The following is a 19,637-nucleotide window of genomic DNA, read 5'->3' as shown; positions in this document are numbered from 1 at the left end:
TAAGCTTAAAATGAAGTTAAGTAAACAATGTCTTTCACAGCATCAAAAAGAATAAAATAGTAATACATTTAATAAAAGAAGTAAAAATGTGGCCGGGCCCGGTGGCTCATGCCTATAATCCCAGCACTTTGGGAGGCTGAGGCGGGTGGATCACGAAGTCAGGAGATCGAGACCATCCTGGCTAACACGGTGAAACCCCGTCCCTACTAAAAATACAAAAATTAGCCAGGCATGGTGGCAGGCGCCTGTAGTTCCAGCTACTCAGGAGGCTGAGGCAGGAGAATGGCTTGAACCCAGGAGGCGGAGGTTGCAGTGAGCCAAGATTGCGCTACTGCATTCCAGCCTGGCGACAGAGCGTGACTCTGTCTCAAAAAAATAATAAAATAAAAAATAAAAAAGGAAGTACAAATTTGTGTATTGGAAACTACAAAACATTACTCAGAGATATTAACAAATATTTAAATAAATGAAGACATTTCATCTTAGTGGATTGAAAGGCTGAATACTATCAATATGGCAATTCTCCTCACATTGATCTATAAATTAAATGCAATTCCTGTCAAAATCTCACCAGACTTTTTGGTAAAAATTGGCAAGCCGAACATAAAATTTATAATGACATGCAAAGAACATAGAATAGCAAAACAATTTTGAAAAAGAATAAAGTTGGAAGACTTACACTACTTGATTTTAAATTTGCTATAAAGCCACGGTGATCAAGACAGTGTGATATTAGCACGAGGATAAGTAAATAGATGAGTGGAAAATAACTAAGGATCTAGAAATACATTGTAACATTTATGGCCAATTAATTTTTGACACAGTTACCCAGATAATTCAATGATAAAAAGGTAGACTTTAGTAAATGATTCTGGGTAAATGGATGCCTACATGCCACAGGAGGAGAAGGAGAAGACTTGTCTTACACGTCATACATGAAAATTAGCTGAAAACAGGTCAGAGACCTAAAAGTAAGAGCTAAAACTATAATACAATAGAAAATTGTTGTAAATTTGGGTTGGGTAAAGAGATTCCAGATATAACAACAAAAGCATGATCCATGAAATAAAAGCATTGATAAATTGAACTTTGTCAATATATAAAAACTTTTGTTTCAAAAGACAGTATGAAGAAAGTGAGAAGACAAGCCACAGTCTAAAAGAAAATATTTGCAAATCATTTATCTGATAAAAGACTTGTATTCAGAACACTTATGACTCAATAATAAGACAAGCAACCCAATTTTGCAAATGAGCAAAAGATCTGAATATATATATATTTCACCAAAGAAGCTACAGAAATGGCTAATGAGCACATACAAAGATGCTCAACATCATTATTCATTAGGGAACAGAAAGTTAACCACAATGAGATACCAGTAAAAACTCAATAGAATGGCTATAATAAGAAAAACAGACAATACCTAGTGTAGGCAAGTATGTGGAGAAACGAGCCTTCAAGCTTTGCTACTGAGATGTAAAATGGCAGTCACTTTGGAGAACAGTTTTGCCATTACTTAAAAAGTTAACCATAAACTTACCACATGACTCTGCAATGCTACTTCTAGGTATCTAAGAGAAAATGAAAACATGTCTGTATAAAGTCGTTTATGATAATGTTTATAGCAATATTATTATTATTATTATTATTATTATTATTATTATTATTGTTGTTGTTGTTGTTATTTTGAGACGGAGTCTCGCTCTGTCGCCCAGGCTGGAGTGCAGTGGTGCGATCTCGGCCCACTGCAAGCTCCGCCTCCCGGGTTCACGCCGTTCTCCTGCCTCAGCCTCCCGAGTAGCTGGGACTACAGGCGCCCTCCACCATGCCCAGCTAATTTTTTGTATTTTCAGTAGAGACGGGGTTTCACCGTGTTAGCCAGGATGGTCTCGATCTCCTGACCTCGTGATCCGCCCGCCTCGGCCCCCCAAAGTGCTGGAATTACAGGCGTGAGCCACCGCACCCGACCAGCAATATTATTTATAATAGCCAGAAACTGGAAACAACCCAAAATGTCTATCAACCTGACTGGATAAACAAAAGTGAAAGCAACTCAAATATCCATCAAATGATGCCTGGATAAATAAACGTGGTATAGCCATACGATGGAATACTGTTCAGCAATTAGAAGAGGGGGGAAGTGCTGATACATGCGATGTGAATAAACCTCAAAAACATGACGCTGATGTCAAGAAGCCAGATACAAAAGTCATCACATGTATGATTTTGTGGATATAAAATGTCTAGAAAATGCAAATTTGTAGAGTGAAAAATCACATCAGTAGTTGCCTAAGCATAGGAGTAGGAACAGGGGTTAAATGTAAATGGGCATAAAGAACTCTGGTAATGAAGATGTTCTAAGGCTGCATTGTGGTGATGGTAGTAAAACTCTATGAATTTACTAATATCACTGAATTGAATACTTACAATCGATACATTTTGTGGAATGTGAATTGTATTTCAATAAAACTTTTTTAAGGCCACTGAGTTTGACTATCGGAAATGAGAGAGATAAAAGCAGAAATAAATGAGATTGAAAGCAGAACAACAGTAGAACTAATAAATAAAAACATTTGTTTTTGAAGAAGGTTAACAAAATAGACCACTCGGTATTCTAATCCAGCAAAAAGAGAAAAAGTACAAATATACAAAATAAGAACTACAAAGAGGAAATAACTACTGAAACAAGATAGATGTTTTTTAAAATCATAAAAGATGGTTTTGCCCAACTCTAGGCAAAAACATTTTGAAGACCTACATGAAATGATTAAATTATTAGGAAAATTGAATTTTCCAAGATTTACCTCAGAAGACTCAACAGCCTACTTTTCATCAAATAAACTTGTGAAGAACCACCCCACAAAAAAGTAACAGATTTGGATGGTTTCATAGGAAAATGCTGCCAAACTTCAAAGACCAGATAATCCCAATGCTCATAAATTATACCAGAATAAATAATACTTCCAGCCGGGTGCCATGGCACACGCCTGTAGTCCCAGCTACTCAGGAGGCTGAGGCAGGAGAATCGCTTGAACCCAGGAGTCGGAAGTTGCAGTGAGCTGAGATCGCACCACTGCACTCCAGCCTGGCAACAGAGCAAGACTCCGCTTCAAAAAAGAACAAACAAACAAACAAAAAAATTTCCGAATTTCTGGAGCAATTATAACAATACTATGTAAACCTAAAATGGTATCACAGAAAATGAAAACAAAAATCGATTTCACTTGTCAACAGTGATGCAAATATCTTAAGTCATAAACAGAGTGAGGTATTGAAGTCTTCAATTATTACTCTAGAATATTGCTCCCATGAATTCTGTCAGTTTTTGCTTTATATATTTTTATGGTCTGTTATTAGATATATAAGTATTTATAATGTCCTATATTGAATATTTTATTGATCTACAAGGTTATTCTTTGTCTTGTCATCTGTTTTGGTTTAAAGGCTATTTTGTCTGATGCAACCATCACTGCTTTCTCTGGGATATTTACATGGAATATCTTTTTCAATCCTTTCACTTTCTACTATTTGTGTTTTCGGATGTAAAGTGAGTCTCTTATAACAGCATATAGTTGAATTATGTATTTTTATTCAATCTTCAAATGTAAGTCTTTTGATTGAAAAGTTTATCATTTACATGTAAATTAACTACTAATGAGGAAGTTTTTTTTTTTTGTTTTGTTTTTTTTTGAGACGGAGTCTTGCTCTGTCACCCAGGCTGGAGTGCAGTGGTGTGATCTCAGCTCACTGCAACCTCCGCCTCCCGGGTTCAAGTGATTCTACTGCCTCAGCCTCCCGAGTAGCTGGGACTACAGGTGCATGCCACCACGCCCAGCTAATGTTTGCATTTTTAATAGAGACGGGGGTTTCACCATATTGGTCAGGCTGGTCTCAGACTCCTGACCTCAGGTGATCCACCTGTCTCAGCCTCCCAAAATGCTGGGATTACAGGCGTGGGCCACGGCGCCTGGCCGGAAGATATTATTTCTGTCATTTTGCTTTGTTTTTGAAGTGGCTTATAAGCGTTTTCATCTCTAATTTCCTGCATTGCTGTCTTCTTTTGTGTTTATTTACCTATTTTTTTTTAGAGGGAGTTTTGCTCTTGTTGCTCAAGCTGGAATGCAATGGCACGATCTCGACTCACTGCAACCTTTGCCTCCTGGGTTCAAGCGACTCTCCTGCCTGAGCCTCCTGAGTAGCTGGGATTACAGGCGCACACCACCATGCCCGGCTAATTTTTTGTATTGTTAGTAGAAACGGGGTTTCACCATGTTAGCCAGGCTGGTCTCAAACTCCTGACCTCAGGTGATCCACCCACCTTGGCCTCCCAAAGTGCTGGGATTACAGGCTTGAGCCACTGCTCCCGGCCTAGTTGATTTTTTATAGTGGAATGTTTAAATTCCTTTCTGATGTTCTTTTGTGTCTGTTCTATAGCTATTTTTTGTGGTTGCCATGAGGAGTACATTTAACATCAGAAACAATAACGCTCTAATTTGAATTTTTACCAGTTTAACTTCAATAACATGTGAGAACTCTGCTCCTTTAAAGCTCTGCTCCCACCCCTTTGATTTGGTGATGTCACAAAATTACATCCTTATACATTGCATGCCCCAAAACATATATTAATCCTTCTTTTAAGTGCATTAATCTCTTAAATTATGTTTAAAAAAAAAAAGAAAATGTGGAGTTATAAACCAGAGTTACAGTAATGCTATCGTTTGGTCTAATGATTATTTTATGGTCTACTCAAATTTTTTTTTCTTTTGAGACAGTATCTCACTCTGTCACCCAGGCTGGAGTGCAGTAGCACAAACATGGCTCACCGCGGCCTCAAACCCCTGGGTTCTCCCAAGTAGCTGAGACTATAGGCATGTGCCACCATGCCTGTAGGGTCTAGCCCTACAGGGTCTGTGGGATTTTCTCCCCATGTGCGGAGACGAGAGATTGTAGAAATAAAGACACAAGACAGAGATAGAAGAAAAGACAGCAGGGCCTGGTGGACCACTACCACCAAGACGCGGAGACCGGTAGTGGCCCCGAATGCCTGGCTGTGCTGTTATTTATTGGACACAAGACAAGGGGGCAGGGTAAGAAGTGTGAGCCATCTCCAATGATAGGTAAGGTCATGTGGGTCACCTGTCCACTGGAGAGGGGGCTCTTCCCTGTTTGGCAGCTGAGGTGGAGAGACAGAAGAGACAGCTTACGCCATTACTTCTGCATTTCAAAGACTTTTAGTACTTTCACTAATTCTGCTACTGCTATCTAGAAGGCAGAGCCAAGTGTACAGGGTGGAACATGAAAGTGGACCAGGAGCGTGACCACTGAAGCACAACATCACAGGGAGACGGTCAAGCCTCCGGATGACTGCAGGCGGGCTTGACTGATGTCAGGACCTCCACAAGAGGTGGTGGAGCAGAGTCTTCTCTACCTCCCCCGGGGAAAGGGAGACTCCCTTTCCTGGTCTGCTAAGTAACTGGTGCCTTTTCTAGGCACTGACGCTACCGCTAGACCAAGGTCCCGCTAGGTAACGGGCGTCTTCCCAGGCGCTGGCATTACCGCTAGACCCAGGAGCCCTCTGGTGGCCCTGTCTGGGCATAACAGAAGGCTCGCACTTGTCTTCTGGTCACTTCTCACTGTGTCCCCTCAGCTCCTATCTCTGTATGGCCTGGTTTTTCCTAGGTATAATTGTAGAGCAAGGATTATTATAATATTGGAATAAAAAGTAATTGCTACAAACTAATGATTAATAATATTCATATATAATCATATCTATGATCTATATCTAGTATAACTATTCTTATTTTATATATTTTCTTTATTATACTGGAACAGGTCGTGCCTTTGGTCTCTTGCCTCGGCACCTGGGTGGCTTGCCGCCCACACATGCCCGGCTAATTTTTTTATTTTTTGTAGAGACAGGGTTTCACCATGTTGCCCAGACTGGTCTCCAACTCCCGGACTCAAGCAATCCACCCGCCTTTGCCTCCCAAAGTGGAGATTACAGGTGTGAGCCACCATGCCCGGCCAAATTTTTCTATTCTATATGATTCAGTCTTGTTAAGTTATATGTCTCCAGGAATTTATTCATTTTTTTCTGGGTTATTTATTTTTTGCTGTACATTTTCTTGTAGTATTCTCTCATGATCCTTTGTGTGTCTGTGGTATCAGTCATAATGTCTCCTCTTTCATTTCTGATGTTGAGTCATTTCTCCTTTTTTCTTAGTCTAGCTAAAGGATTGTCAATTTTATTTATCTTTTCAAAAACCAACTCTTAGTTTTGTTGATCTTTCTATCATTTTTATAGTTCTATTTCATTTATTTCTGCTCTGATGTTTGCTATGTCCTTACTTCTACTAACATTGGGTTTAATTTGTTCTTTTCCTAGTTTCTGGAGCTGTAATGCTAGCTTGTTTATAATCTTTTTTAGCATAGGCATTTAGCACTATAATATTCCCTCTTAGCACTGCTTTTGCTGCATTCCGTAAGTTTTCATATGCTGTGTTTCCATTTTTTTAAGTCTTAAGATAATTCTAAATTTCCCTTTTGATTTCTTCCCATTGGTTGACCCATTGGTTGTTCAGGAGTATGTTGTTTAATTTCCACATATTCATGGTTTCTATTTGCATAGAACATTTTATTCTATTCCTTCACTTTCAGCCTATGTGTATCCTTAAAACTGAAGTATGTCTCTTATAGGTAGCATATGGTTGGGACTTGTTTGGGGATTTTTCCAATCCACTTAGCTACTGTCTGTCTTTTGACTAGATAATTTAATTCATTTATATTCATTTATACCCTTGATGGGTAAGGACTTACTATGGTCATTATGTTAATTGTTTTTCTGACTGTTTTATAGATCCCTTTGTCCTTTCCTCCTCCCTTGCTGTTTTCTTTTGTGATTTGATCATTTTCTCTAGGTGATATGCTTTGGTTCATTTCTCTTCATTTTTCATGTATCTACCATAGGTTTTTGTGTTGTAGTTACAATGAGGCTCACATATAACATAGTTATAATAGTCTATTTTAAGCTTATAACAACTTAAATTTGCATATAAAAACTACATCTTTACTCCTCCTCTATTTTATGTTTATGATATTACAATTTACATCTTTTTACATTGTATATCTACTAACAAATGGTTGTAGCTATAGTTATTTTTAGTAGTTTTGTTGGCTGGGCATGATGGCTCACACCTGTAATCCCAGCACTTTGGGAGGCTGAGGTGTGTAGATCACCTGAGGTCAGGAGTTTGAGACCAGCCTGGCCAACATAGGGAAACACCGTCTCTACTAAAAATACAAAAAATTAGCTGGCTGTGGTGGTGGGCACCTGTAATCCCAGCTACTCAGGAGGCTGAGGCAGGAGAATTGCTTGAACCCGAGAGACAAAGATTGCAGTGAGCTGAGATCGTGCCACTGCACTCCAACCTGGGCAACAAGAGCAAAACTCCCTCTCAAAAGAAAAAAAAATTGTCTTTTAATCTTTATACTAGAAATATAAGTGATTTACACATCACCATTATAGCATTAGGGTATTCTGAATATGACTGTATGCTTTTACTAGTTTTATACTTTCATATGTTTTCATGTTACTAATTAGCAACTTCACTTCAGCTTAAAGAACACCCTTTAGCATTTCTAGTAAAGCAGGCCTAGTGGTGATGTACTCCCTCAGCTTTTGTTTGGGAAAATCTCTCTCTTTCATTTCTGAAAGACAGCTTTAGGGATAAAGTATTCTTGATTAGCAGTGTTTTTTTCTTTCAGCCCTTGGAAAATATCATCCCACTCTCTCCTAGCCTGCAAAGTTTCTGCTGAGAAATCCACTGATAATCCTTAGTGATTTTCTCTTGCTACTTTCAAGATAGTCTTTGCCTTTAATTTTTTTTAAGCAGGGACTGCTCTGTCACCCAGATGGAAGTGCAGTGGCAAGATCCTGAATCACTGCAGCCTCAACATCCTGGAGTCAAGTGATCCTATCACCTCAGCCTCCCAATTAGCTGGCACTACAAGCACATGCCATCACATCTGGCTAATTTTTATGTGGAGACATGGTCTCACTATGTTCCTCAGGCTGGCTTCCAACTCCTGGGCTAAAGTGATCCTTCTGCCACAGCCTCCCAAAGTGCTGAGAACACAAGTATGAGCCACCATGCCTGGCCTGTCTTTGATTTTTGATGGTTTGATTATAATATGTCTTGGTGATATTTTCTTACCTGATTAGAGACTTTTGAGCTTCATGCACATAAATGTTCATATCTATCCCCGGACTTGGGACATTTTCAGCCATTAGCTGCAAGCCTTGTGGGGCATTGTTGGATTCCCCTCTTTTTGTGGCTTCTTAGCATCTTCCCAACTGCTCCAAAACCTGTCCTAGCTTATCACCCTAGATGTTCAAAAGATGTTTGGTTTGTAAAGTGTCTCCCATCTAGTTTCCTCTCCAGGTTGGCTACCCTGTTTCTTCATTTACTGTGCTATCACCCATAGTGTTTCTTGTTGACATGCTTTAGGTTTTGAATTTGTGAGTATGAATTCTTTCTAGTTTCTGTGATATTTTTCACTGTTTCTTCTTCCATTTGAACTTTCGTTTCATGAAATTAGAAAAACTCTATGAAATTTTCAGTAGGTTTTTTTAAAGACAGGGTCCCACTCTCTCACCAAGGCTGGAGTGCAGTGGTGTGATCACAGCTCACTGCAGCCTTAAACTCTTGGACTCAAGCAGTCCTCCCACCTCAGCCTCCTGAGCAGCTGGGACAACAGGCAATGCCCCACCAGGCCTGGCTAATTTTTAAAAATTTTTTGTAGAGGCAGAGTCTGGCTAAGTTGCCCAGGCTGGTCTTGAAGTCCTCAGTTCAAGCAGTCTTCCCACCTTCACCTCCCAAAGTGCTGGGATTACAGGCATGAGCCACTGTGCCTGGCCTTGAATAGAATTATATTGAATAGACAAATTAACTTGACATTATTTACTCTTCCCATTAAAGTACATTAGAAGTTTCTGTTATTGTATATACATATGCCTCCTCCTGACCTCTTCTTTATTGAAATTTGGAGTCTTTACCCATTGCTTCAACTTCTACTCCCATTTTATTCCGAGAATCTAGCTTTTGCTCCTTGTATCCTACCAACAACATTCTCCACGTATTCTACCAATAACATTCTCCTGAAAGACACCTTTGACTTTGAGGCAAATTTTAGAACCTCCACTTTTTCAGAGGTTGACATCTTCTCTTATAGCTTTTCATAACTGGCTTATTATTCACCCTCCTGCCTTTTGAATTGGGTCTTCTCTTTGTCTTCCACTGTCCTATTTTACTTATTTAAGTTTCCTCTAAATTCTTTGATATATTTGATCTTGTTTCTGTATAGACATTCTTCATTCAGTAAAGTTATTTATTATTTCCATATTACTTACAATTTGTTAGGTTTTATAGCTGTGATGTTGCTATTTACCAGGTTTATAGGGATGAATAAAGTAGATTCTCAAGATTATGGTTTAGAGAGAGCACTAGGGGAAAGAGGAGCAAGAAAGAAAGCTTTGAAAGAGCAGCCATTGACTTTGAAGGAAATCCAGGACAGGATGGTGTCCAGGAAGCAGGAGAAGAAACGTTTTCAAGGTGGAGAGAGCTCCTGATACTTCAAGACTTTTCTGAGGTAAAACATGTGGTGCTGAGAATTTTTTTTATTTCTAAAAATCAAACAGAGCCTCTAAGAGAGAAGACTCAGAGCCAAACAATCATGGATATAAGTCAGCAAAGGCTGGAAGGTAGTGATAACTTCACAGAATTGAAAAGTTGGGATCCTGTTATACAGAAACAACCGGCTATGCCTTGGGATCAAAATTCAGAACAATCAAATGGAAATTACAGTGAAGATGAATAAAAGGGAAAGCAGAAATGGAGAGGAGGAGGAGAAGCAGGCAGAAAGAGAGAAGGAGAAAAACAAGAGGAAACGTTAAAGGAGCTGGAAGATGAACAAGAAAAAGAAAGGAAAAAAGAAAATGAAAAACAATATCCCAAGAAAAAACTAGTCAGCAAATCCCTCATGGACACTCTTTGGGCAAAGTTTAAATGAAACAGATGCCCCACAATACAAGAGAGTCTATTACTCTCATTTGAATTTGGCATGACACATAAACAGATACAAAACATGGTTTTGTAAAAACATAAACAGATACAAAACATGGTTTTGTAAAAAGGGGAAGAAATGTAATAAAGAAATGTCCAAGGGAAAGCATAATAAAAAACATAAGGGATGGGGGTCTTGCTGAGTTGCCAAGGCTGGTCTTGAACTCCTGCCCTCAAGCGATCTTCCTCCTTGCTCTCCAGAAGTGTTGTGATTACAAGCATGAGCCACCCATACCTGGCTAAGACATTTCATATGACACCATTCTCACAAATAAATGGAGTTCTGAAAGGACAAACAAGAAAATATTAACAATCATTAATTTTGTGGAGTAGAACTAAATGAGGGCAGTGCAAAGTGGTTCCTGGGCATTCCATTTTTACCCTACTGTAGATTTAACATTTTTATAATTGACAATAATTGATCTCATTTACGAAAAAATCAATAAGGAAAGTATCAACCTCTGGGGGAAAAAAAGATTATGGTTTAAATCTTTGACAGACAACTAGACTGGAAATTACTACTAAAAAAAAAAAAAAAAAAACGTGTTTCAGTGGAAAACTATGTGTTGGTCACATACTATACATCCTTCCTCAAAGTTATCTGATTCCAGACATGTTTCATTATCTTTTAGCTATTTTTTAAAAACTCTTTGGGCCGGGCGCGGTGTCTCACGCCTGTAATCCCAGCACTTTGGGAGGCCAAGGTGGGTGGATCACGAGGACAAGAGATCGAGACCATCCTGGCTAACACGGTGAAACCCCGTCTCTACTAAAAATACAAAAAATTAGCCGGGCATGGTAGCAGGCGCCTGTAGTCCCAGCTACTCAGGAGGCTGAGGCAGGAGAATGGCATGAACCCAGGAGGCGGAGCTTGCAGTGAGCCGAGATCACGCCACTGTACTCCAGCCTGGGCGACACAGCGAGACTCCGTCTCAAAAAAAAAATAATAATAATAATAAAATAAAAACTCTTTGTGGGTTGTAGGGTATCTTAGTCCATTTGTGCTTCTATAACAAAATACCTGAGGCTAGGTAATTCATAAAGAACAGAAAGTTATTTATCATAGTTCTGAGGGCTAGAAGATCTAGATCAAGGCACCAGCAGGTTTGGCGTCTGCTAAGAGCACAGTGTCTGCCTCCAACACGGCATCTTGTAACCACACCCTCCAGAGGGGAGGAAAGCTGTGTCCTCACAGGCCCAAAGGGATGGAAAGGGCAAAAAGGGCCAAACTCCCTCCATTAAGCCTTTTATTTTATTTTATTTTATTTTTTGAGACAGAGTCTCACTCTGTCCCCCAGGCTGGAGTGCAGTGGCGCGATCTTGGCTCACTGCAACCTCCGCCTCCCAGGTTCAAGCAATTCTCTGCCTCAGCCTCCCAAGTAGCTGGGATTGCAGGCGCCCACCACCATGCCCAGGTAATTTTTGTATTTTTAGTAGAGATGGGGTTTCACCATCTCGGCCAGGCTGGTCTTGAACTCCTGACCTCATGATCCACCCGCCTTGGCCTCCCAAAGTGCTGGGATTACAGGTGTGAACCACCGCGCCCGGCCCCATTAACCCTTTAATAATGGCATTAATCCATTTATGAGGGCAGAACACTCATGACCTAACACCTCCCCCAAGGCCCCACCTCCCAACACTGTTGCATTGGGGATTAAATTTCCAAGTTTTGGGGACATGTTCAGACCATAGTATAGGAAAAGACAGGCATGCAGAACTCTTGTTTGGTAGAGTTTGTCTCCCTCCTGGGGAAAATGTATTTTTTTTCTTAATTTGAAATTCTTTTTTTTTTCACAGTCTCACTCTGTCACCCCAGGCTGGAGTGCAGTGGCTGCGATCTCTGCTCACTGCAACCTCTGCCTCTCAGGTTCAAGCAATTCTTGTGCCTCAACCTCCCAAGTAGCTGGAATTACAGGCATCTGCCACCATGCCTGGCTAGTTTTTGTATTGTTAGTAGAGACAGGGTTTCGCCATGTTGGCCAGGCTGGTTTTGAACTCCTGACCTCAAGTGATCTGTCCGTCTCAGCCTCCCAAAGTGCTGGGATAACAGGCATGAGCCACCACACCCAGCCTATGTAGCCATTTGATGTAACCTGTTTGTGTGAGCTTCTACCTGGCTTTGAACCACTGTTGTCTGTGAGTGATATAACTGCATTGCTGACTCTGCAGGAGAGAGAATAAAGCCATGTCCCAACCACCTTCAGTCCCTTCAGTGTTCTTTCCGCTGCCCACCACCCATCCACCAACTCCACTCAGACCCCAGCACAGGTTGGAACCTGACAGAATCCCAAAGCTGAAGAACTTGGAGTCCAGTGTTCAAGGGCAGGAATCATCATCCAGCACGGGAGAAAGATGTAGGCTGGGAGGCTAAGCCAGTCTAGTCTTTTCGTGTTCTTCTGCCTGCTTTTTTTTTTTTTTTTTTTTTTTGAGATGGAGTCTCACTCTGTCGCCCAGGCGGGAGTGCAGTGGCACGATCTCGGCTCACTGCAACCTCTGCCTCCTGGGTTCAAGCAATTCTCTGCCTCAGCCTCCTGAGTAGCTGAGATTACAGGTGCCCGCCACCACGCCCAGCTAATTTTTGTGTATTTTTAGTAGAGACGGGATTACACCATCTTGGCCAGGCTGGTTTTGAACTCCTGACCTCGTGATCCACCCACCTTGGCCTGCCAAAGTGCTGGGATTACAGGCGTAAGCCACTGCACCTGGCCCTTTGCCTGCTTTTTATTCTGGCTGCGCTGGTAGGTGATTAGATGGTGCCCTCCCAGATTAAGGGTGCATCTGCTTTTCCCAGTCCACTGACTCAAATGTTAATGTCCTTTGGCAACACCCTCACAGACACATCCAGGATCAATACTTAGCATCCTTCAATCCAATCAAGTTGACACACAGTGTTAACCATCACATAGTGGAAGAGCAGCCCCCATTTTCTTTATGTTAGTCACTTTATCAACATCATTCCTTATTCTTTTTTTTTTTTTTTTTGAGATGAAGTCTCGCTTTTGTCCCCCAGGCTGGAGTGCAATGGCACAATCTCGGCTCACTGCAGCCTCTGCCTCCTGGATTCAAGCAATTCTCCTGCCTCAGCCTCCCGAGTAGCTGGGATTACAGGTGCCCGCCACCATGCCCAGCTAATTTTTGTATTTTTAGTAGACAGGGTTTCACCGTGTTGGCCAGGCTGGTCTCTATCTCCTGACCTCAGGTGGTCCGCCCGCCTTGGCCTCCCAAAGTGCTGGGATTACAGGCATGAGCCACCACGCCCAGCCCATCATTCCTTATTCTGAAAACAACTCTATGAGGATCCTTTTATTATGCTCTGATATAGTTTGAATATATGAAACTAGATATAGTTTGAATGTATGTTCCCACCCAAATCTCATGTTGAAATGTAATCCCCAGTGTTGGAGGTGGGGCCTGGTGAGAGGTGTTTGGGTCATGAGGACAGATCTCAGATCTCTCGTGGTTCGGTGTAATCCAATAATGAGTGAGTTCTCACAAGATATGGTTGTTTCTTTTTTTTTTTTTTTTTTTTGAGACAGTCTCACCCTGTCACCCAGGCTGGAGTGTAGTGGCACAATCTTGGCTCACTGCAAGCTCCACCTCCTGGGTTCACACCATTCTCCTGCCTCAGCCTCCTGAGTAGCTGGGACTACAGGTGTCCACCACTGTGCCCGGCTAATTTTTTTGTATTTTTAGTAGAGACAGGCTTTCACTGTGTTAGCCAGGATGGTCTTGATCTCCTGACCTTGTGATCCACCCACCTCAGCCTCCCAAAGTGCTGGGATTACAGGTATGAGCCACTGCACCTGGCCATGATCTGGTTGTTTAAAAGTGTGGTGCCTCCCCCATTTTTCTGTCATTTCTGCCGCATGAAATGCCTGCTCCACTCCATGTTCCACAATGATTGGAAGCTTCCAAAGGCTTCCCCAGAAGCAGATGCCAGGACTGTTTCCTGTATAGCCTGCAGAGCTGTAAGCCAAATAAACCTATTTTCTTATAATTACCCCATCTTGGGTATTTCTTTATAGCAATGCAAGAATGGACTGACACATGCTCATTGTGAAGAACCAAGCATAGAAAATTTGCTATTTGCCCAAGGACATAGGTAGCAATTGAAGGACGTATGGTATAAAGTCTGGATCATTAAGGATCCCAATCCTGAGTTCTTTTCTTTATTCCATTTACCCCCAATTGTCTCAGGATCCTTGCAGTGTTGCTTTTCCAGCCAGAAACCTCTGTGGCCTGTGGCGCCTTTGCCTGAGTTTTGCTCAGGCCCTCTAGACTCATTCTGTCCACTCAGCCTGGCATGTTGTGCTTGGCTCAAGCCACCTGTCTGGATCCTGCACTTGGCTCACGCCACCTGCCTGGATCCCGCGCTTGGCTCACGCCACCTGCCTGGATCCCGTGCTTGGCTCACGCCACCTGCCTGGATCCCGTGCTTGGCTCACGCCACCTGCCTGGATCCTGTGCTTGGCTCGCGCTACCTGTCTGGATCCTATGCCTGCAAAGGCTGAGTCAGGCATGGTGCGATGAGGAGTGTATGAGCGAGCATGGGGTCTGGCCGCTACACAGTAGACATGCCGGCTGCTGCAGTAAGGTGGGCAGCTCCAGGTGCTGGAATAGGCACCAGCTCTCGGCAAAGCTGTGGCTGGACCAGGCACACCACAAGCAGCTTCAACAGCTGGCACTGGGAAACGCAGTGGCATTCAGAAGCTTGGTGATGCCAAGGACCACAGGGCCCCTAAGAGGGAGTCACAGCCCTGGCTCAGGGAGCTCCCAGGTCTGGGATCCCCGAAGGGCGACAGCTCTTCTCTCCTCTGCACTCGCAACATGGTGAGCAAGGGGCATGTTTCAGCCCTGTTTGTATTACAGCTCTTTTAGTCCCACCATTCAACAGATCCTGAGTTCTTGTCCTGCGACCAGGAAGAACAAGGTACATGGACAACTGAAGGGTGAGCAAGGTGAAGAGGAGCTTTATTGAGCAATAGAACAGCTCAGAGGAGACCCACAGTGGGTAGCTCCTTTCTGCAGCCAGGGTGTCCTGACAAGTGTTCAGCTCCTAGCAGAGAGAACACCCTGGAGTAGGAAGCTCCTCTCTACAAGCAGGTCATCCCATTATCTCTGCAGCTCTCAGCAGAGAGGAGGCCCTGGACTGGGTAGCTCTTCTCTGCAGCTGGTTATCCTGACACCTGCTCAGCTCTGGCTGAGCCTGGGGCTTTCATGGGCCTCAGAGAGGAGGAAGAGACTTCCAGTGGGTCCATGAGTGGCTGTGGGTGGGCCTGGAAAAGGCACCACAAGTTCCCGCTCTGGTCTGCAGGACTGGGAGCCCGACCCCCAGCCTTCCAGCCCTTCCTGGCCTCAAGGTGGGGCCTCACCAGGGACACGCCCCCTTCCACCCAGGAACCTGTCTGCCTCCTGCTGTCGTTCATGGTGCCCAGGCTGGGCAGCGCCAAGCTGCCCTCAGCCCCCCATCAGCTTCCCTCCTATGCTCATCAGTGCCCAATGTCCAGAGGGGGCTGAGGCAGCAAGGGACTGGCGTGTCAGCACTGCCTTGAGAGCATGCACACCCAGCCAGGCTGTGACAGTGCCCAGGCTTGGCCCCAGCTTTGCTCCGAGATTGGAGCAGGTGCCGACAGCAGAGAAAAGCCGGGCAGTGGGAGCAGGCATTTACCAGCCTGCGAGGTCAGGGGGGTCTTCCTGGGCCCTCCAGAGTGCAGAGATGCCTGGGTCTGCAGTCATGGTTTGCAGCTGCACGGGAAGGAGGGGCGGGGCGGGATTCCTGCCTGTTTCATGGAGCCAGAGGCTCAGATCTGCAGCCACAGTTTGGACAGCTGCAGCTGTGCCCAGGAGGGTGGGGCTCCAGCCTGCTCCCCACCCTGAGAGCACACGGATGCCTGGGTGGTTTGGGCAGCTGCAGTGGCACCTGGGAAACTCCCGCCCCAACTTGGAAGGGACGAGGCTCTCACTTGTCCCCAGCTCCATGGAGCATGCAGCCCCAGACGTGCACCGCTGCTGCAGCTGGCATGATGGCAGCAGCCACTCCAGGCAGCCCGCCGCTGCCACAATTTAATCTTCCCTTTCTATCTAAACCCAGAGCTAATAAGGCACTGCTATAGCCTCGTAACATTCTTAACAAATTGTATTTTTAGCAAATTCCAAACACACATTCTATGCCCAGTTCTCTAACTGAAGCAAACTTAGTCACCACTTATGACCTTTCGTAGGGCCGTCCTTCCACCTGGATTGTGATCTTATAGCATTGATGTAAGTTTAAATGCATAGTCCCTAATCATGCAGGCTTCCCAGATCTATCCATATTGGACAGGAACCCTGGTCTCCTGCTACCCCAGGTCTTCTTATTCATAATTATATGAATCTTTTGTTACGTGTAAAGCTGCAACTGGCCTAAAACGACGCAGAGCGCCTTTGAGGGAAGAGAATCTACGGTTAGGAATCTACCGTTAGATTTACATGGAGGGGAAGAGAATCTACAGTTAGGAATCTATGGTTAGATTTACATGGACAGGAAAGAAAAGAGGTCCTGGAAAAGTGCATGAGAGAAATAGACACCTGTAAAAATAATGAACGACAGGATACAGACCAGCGAAGAACAATAAGAACATGGGTGTGTGAGACACGACAGAATCAACACAAGATAACCATTCTGTTCCTAGATGATCAGGGGCAGTGTTTGGGCGTTAAAAGAAGCAGAGTTAGCTGGGCCCAATGGCTCACGCCTGTAATCCCAGCACTTTGGGAGGTCAAGGTGGGTGGATCACTAGAGCTCAGGAGTTCGAGAGCAGCCTGGGCAACATGCTGAAACCCTGTCTTTACAAAAATTAACCAGGCATTAGGCTGGACACAGTGGCTCAAGCCTGTAATCCCAGCAGTCTGGGAGGCCAAGGTAGTCGGATCACCTGAGGTCAGGAGTTTGAGACTAGCCTGACCAACATGGTGAAACTCTGTCTCTACTAAAAATACAAAAAATTAGCCAGGCATGGTCGTATGTGCCTGTAATCCCAACTATTCGGGAGGCTGGCGCATGAGAATCACTTGAACCCAGGTGGTGGAGGTTGCAGTGAGCCAAGATCGTGCCATTGCACTCCAGCGTGGGCAACAGAGCTAGACTCTGCTTCAAAAAAAAAAAAATTAGCCAGGCATGGTGGCATGCGCCTGTGGTCCCAGCTACTCAGGAGGCTGAGGTGGGAGGATCACTTGAGCCTGGGAGGTAGAGGTGCAAACTGTATTTGCACCACTGCATTCCCATTGGTTCACAAAGTAAGATCCTGTCTCAAACAGAAAGAAATGAAAAGAAAAAAAAAAAGAGTAAATTTGTAATAAGGCTCTGCCAGAAATATAACTCAAACTTGCTTAGACTAATAGAGGAAATCTATTAGCTTTTATAACCAAAGAAGTCGATCTGTAGGCTTCAGGAATAGCTGACTCCAGGGCTTCAATCAGCAGTAGGATATGCTAATTTAAAATAACTAAAAGGGCCTGGCTCACGCCTGTAATCCCAGCACTTTGGGAGCCCAAGACGGCCAGATCACAAGGTCAGGAGATTGAGACCATCCTGGCTAATACGGTGAAACCTCGTCTCTACTAAAAAATACAAAAAATTAGCCGGGCGTGGTGGCGGGCGCCTGTAGTCCCAGTTACTCGGGAGGCTGAGGCAGGAGAATGGCGTGAACCCGGGAGGCGGAGGTTGCAGCGAGCAGAGATCGTGCCACTGCACTCCAGGCTGGGCGACAGAGCGAGACTCAAATGATAGTAATAATAAACATAATAAAAAAAATAAAATCAGCCGGGCGTGGTGGCTCACGCCTGTAATCCCAGCACTTTGTGAAGCCGAGGCAGGCAGATCACGAGGTCAGGAGATGCAGACCATCCTGGCTAACAAGGTGCAACCCTGTCTCTACTAAAAATACAAAAAATTAGCTGGGTGTGGTGGTGCACGCCTGTAATCCCAGCTACTCAAGAGGCTGAGGCAGAATCTGGGAGGTGGAGGTTGCAGTGAGCCGAGATCACGCCACTGCACTCCAGCCTGCGCTACAGAGCAAGACTCCGTCTCAAATAATAATAATCATAATAAAAAAATAAAATAACTAAAAGGATCTGACTGGGTGTGGGTGGCTCATGTCTGTAATCCCAGTACTCTGGGAGGCCAAGTCGGGTGGATCACCTGACGTCAGCAGATGGAGACCAGCCTGGCCAACATAGCGAAACCCCGTCTCCACTAAAAATACAAATTTAGCCAGGCGTGGTGGGCGTGGTGGCAGGCGCCTGTAATTCCAGCTACTCAGGGGGCTGAGGCAGGAGAGTCGCTTGAACCCGAGAGGTGGAGGTTGCAGTGAGCCGAGATCGCGCCATTGCACTCCAGCCTGGACGACAAGAGCGAAACTCAGTCTCAAAAATAAATAAATAAATAAAATAAAATAACTGAAAGGATCAGAATCTAGTTTAAAGAGAGTTTAAGTGTAAAGTTTGAGGATAGCCACCTGGGAAGTATAAATCTTAAAGAATGAAATTTCTTATTTTGAAGTGTAGAAGTTTGGGATTGTTTATATAGACAATGTTTAGGAACGTTTAGCAGAACTTTAATTCTTTATATATAAGGCTTAATGTAGAGTTATAATGGCCTGATTAGTTAAGGTGGTTTCTTTAGGGGGAAGATATACTCACTATTTTATATTGAAGATGTAGTAGTTACGGGTTTTCTGTGTTATTTGGTCTGAGTTAGGTTAGGTACAGGACAATAAAAAGGCATATATGTGAAATACATACAATTATAAATATATATATTTACAACTTGTATAGATATATAAATTGTTGTGGGGGAGCAGTGACTATATGGGAAAGTGGAATAGGAGTAAAAGAATTTACCAAGACAGGGCCAGTTGCGGTGGCTCACGCCTGTAATCCCAGCACTTTGGGAGGCCAAGGCGGGCAGATCATGAGGTCAGGAGATCGAGACCATCCTGACCAACATGGTGAAACCCCGTCTCTACCAAAATACAAAAAATTAGCCAGGCGTGGTGGGACACACCTGTAGTCCCAGCTACTTGGGAGGCTGAGGCAGTGGAATGGCTTGAACCCCGGAGGTGGAGGTTGCAGTGAGCCGAGATTGCGTCCCTGCACTCCAGCCTGGTGACAGAGCAAGACTCCGTCTCAAAAAAAAAAAAAAAAGAATTTACAAGACAGGCAGATTTATTAGAGAAAGTAGGAAAATACTTTCAAGAAGGTAACAGGCAGCCAGCAAGAGAGGAACTGACTGCAGGGAAACAAAGGTTTCCTGGAGATGTAAATAGGTGGTTCTTGGGCTGCAGAGTGCTACGTTCAGTTCTGACAACACCAAGGTTGCAGGAAGCAGACTTGCATTTTTTGTATCAGCCGAGGATCTGGTGACAGCTGGGCACAGGAAGATTGTGAGTTATGACAGCTCTGTGTCCTGGACCATTAAGAAAGGCAGACTTACAGCTTATCTGCTTTCTCTTATTTCTTATTTTGCTTTCCCCTGCT

This window comes from Pongo pygmaeus, chromosome 10 (assembly GCF_028885625.2).
Source record: "Pongo pygmaeus isolate AG05252 chromosome 10, NHGRI_mPonPyg2-v2.0_pri, whole genome shotgun sequence".
NCBI classification, from domain to species: Eukaryota; Metazoa; Chordata; class Mammalia; order Primates; family Hominidae; genus Pongo; species Pongo pygmaeus.
The sequence above is the reverse complement of the archived record's forward strand: the minus strand, read 5'-3'. Positions refer to the sequence as shown.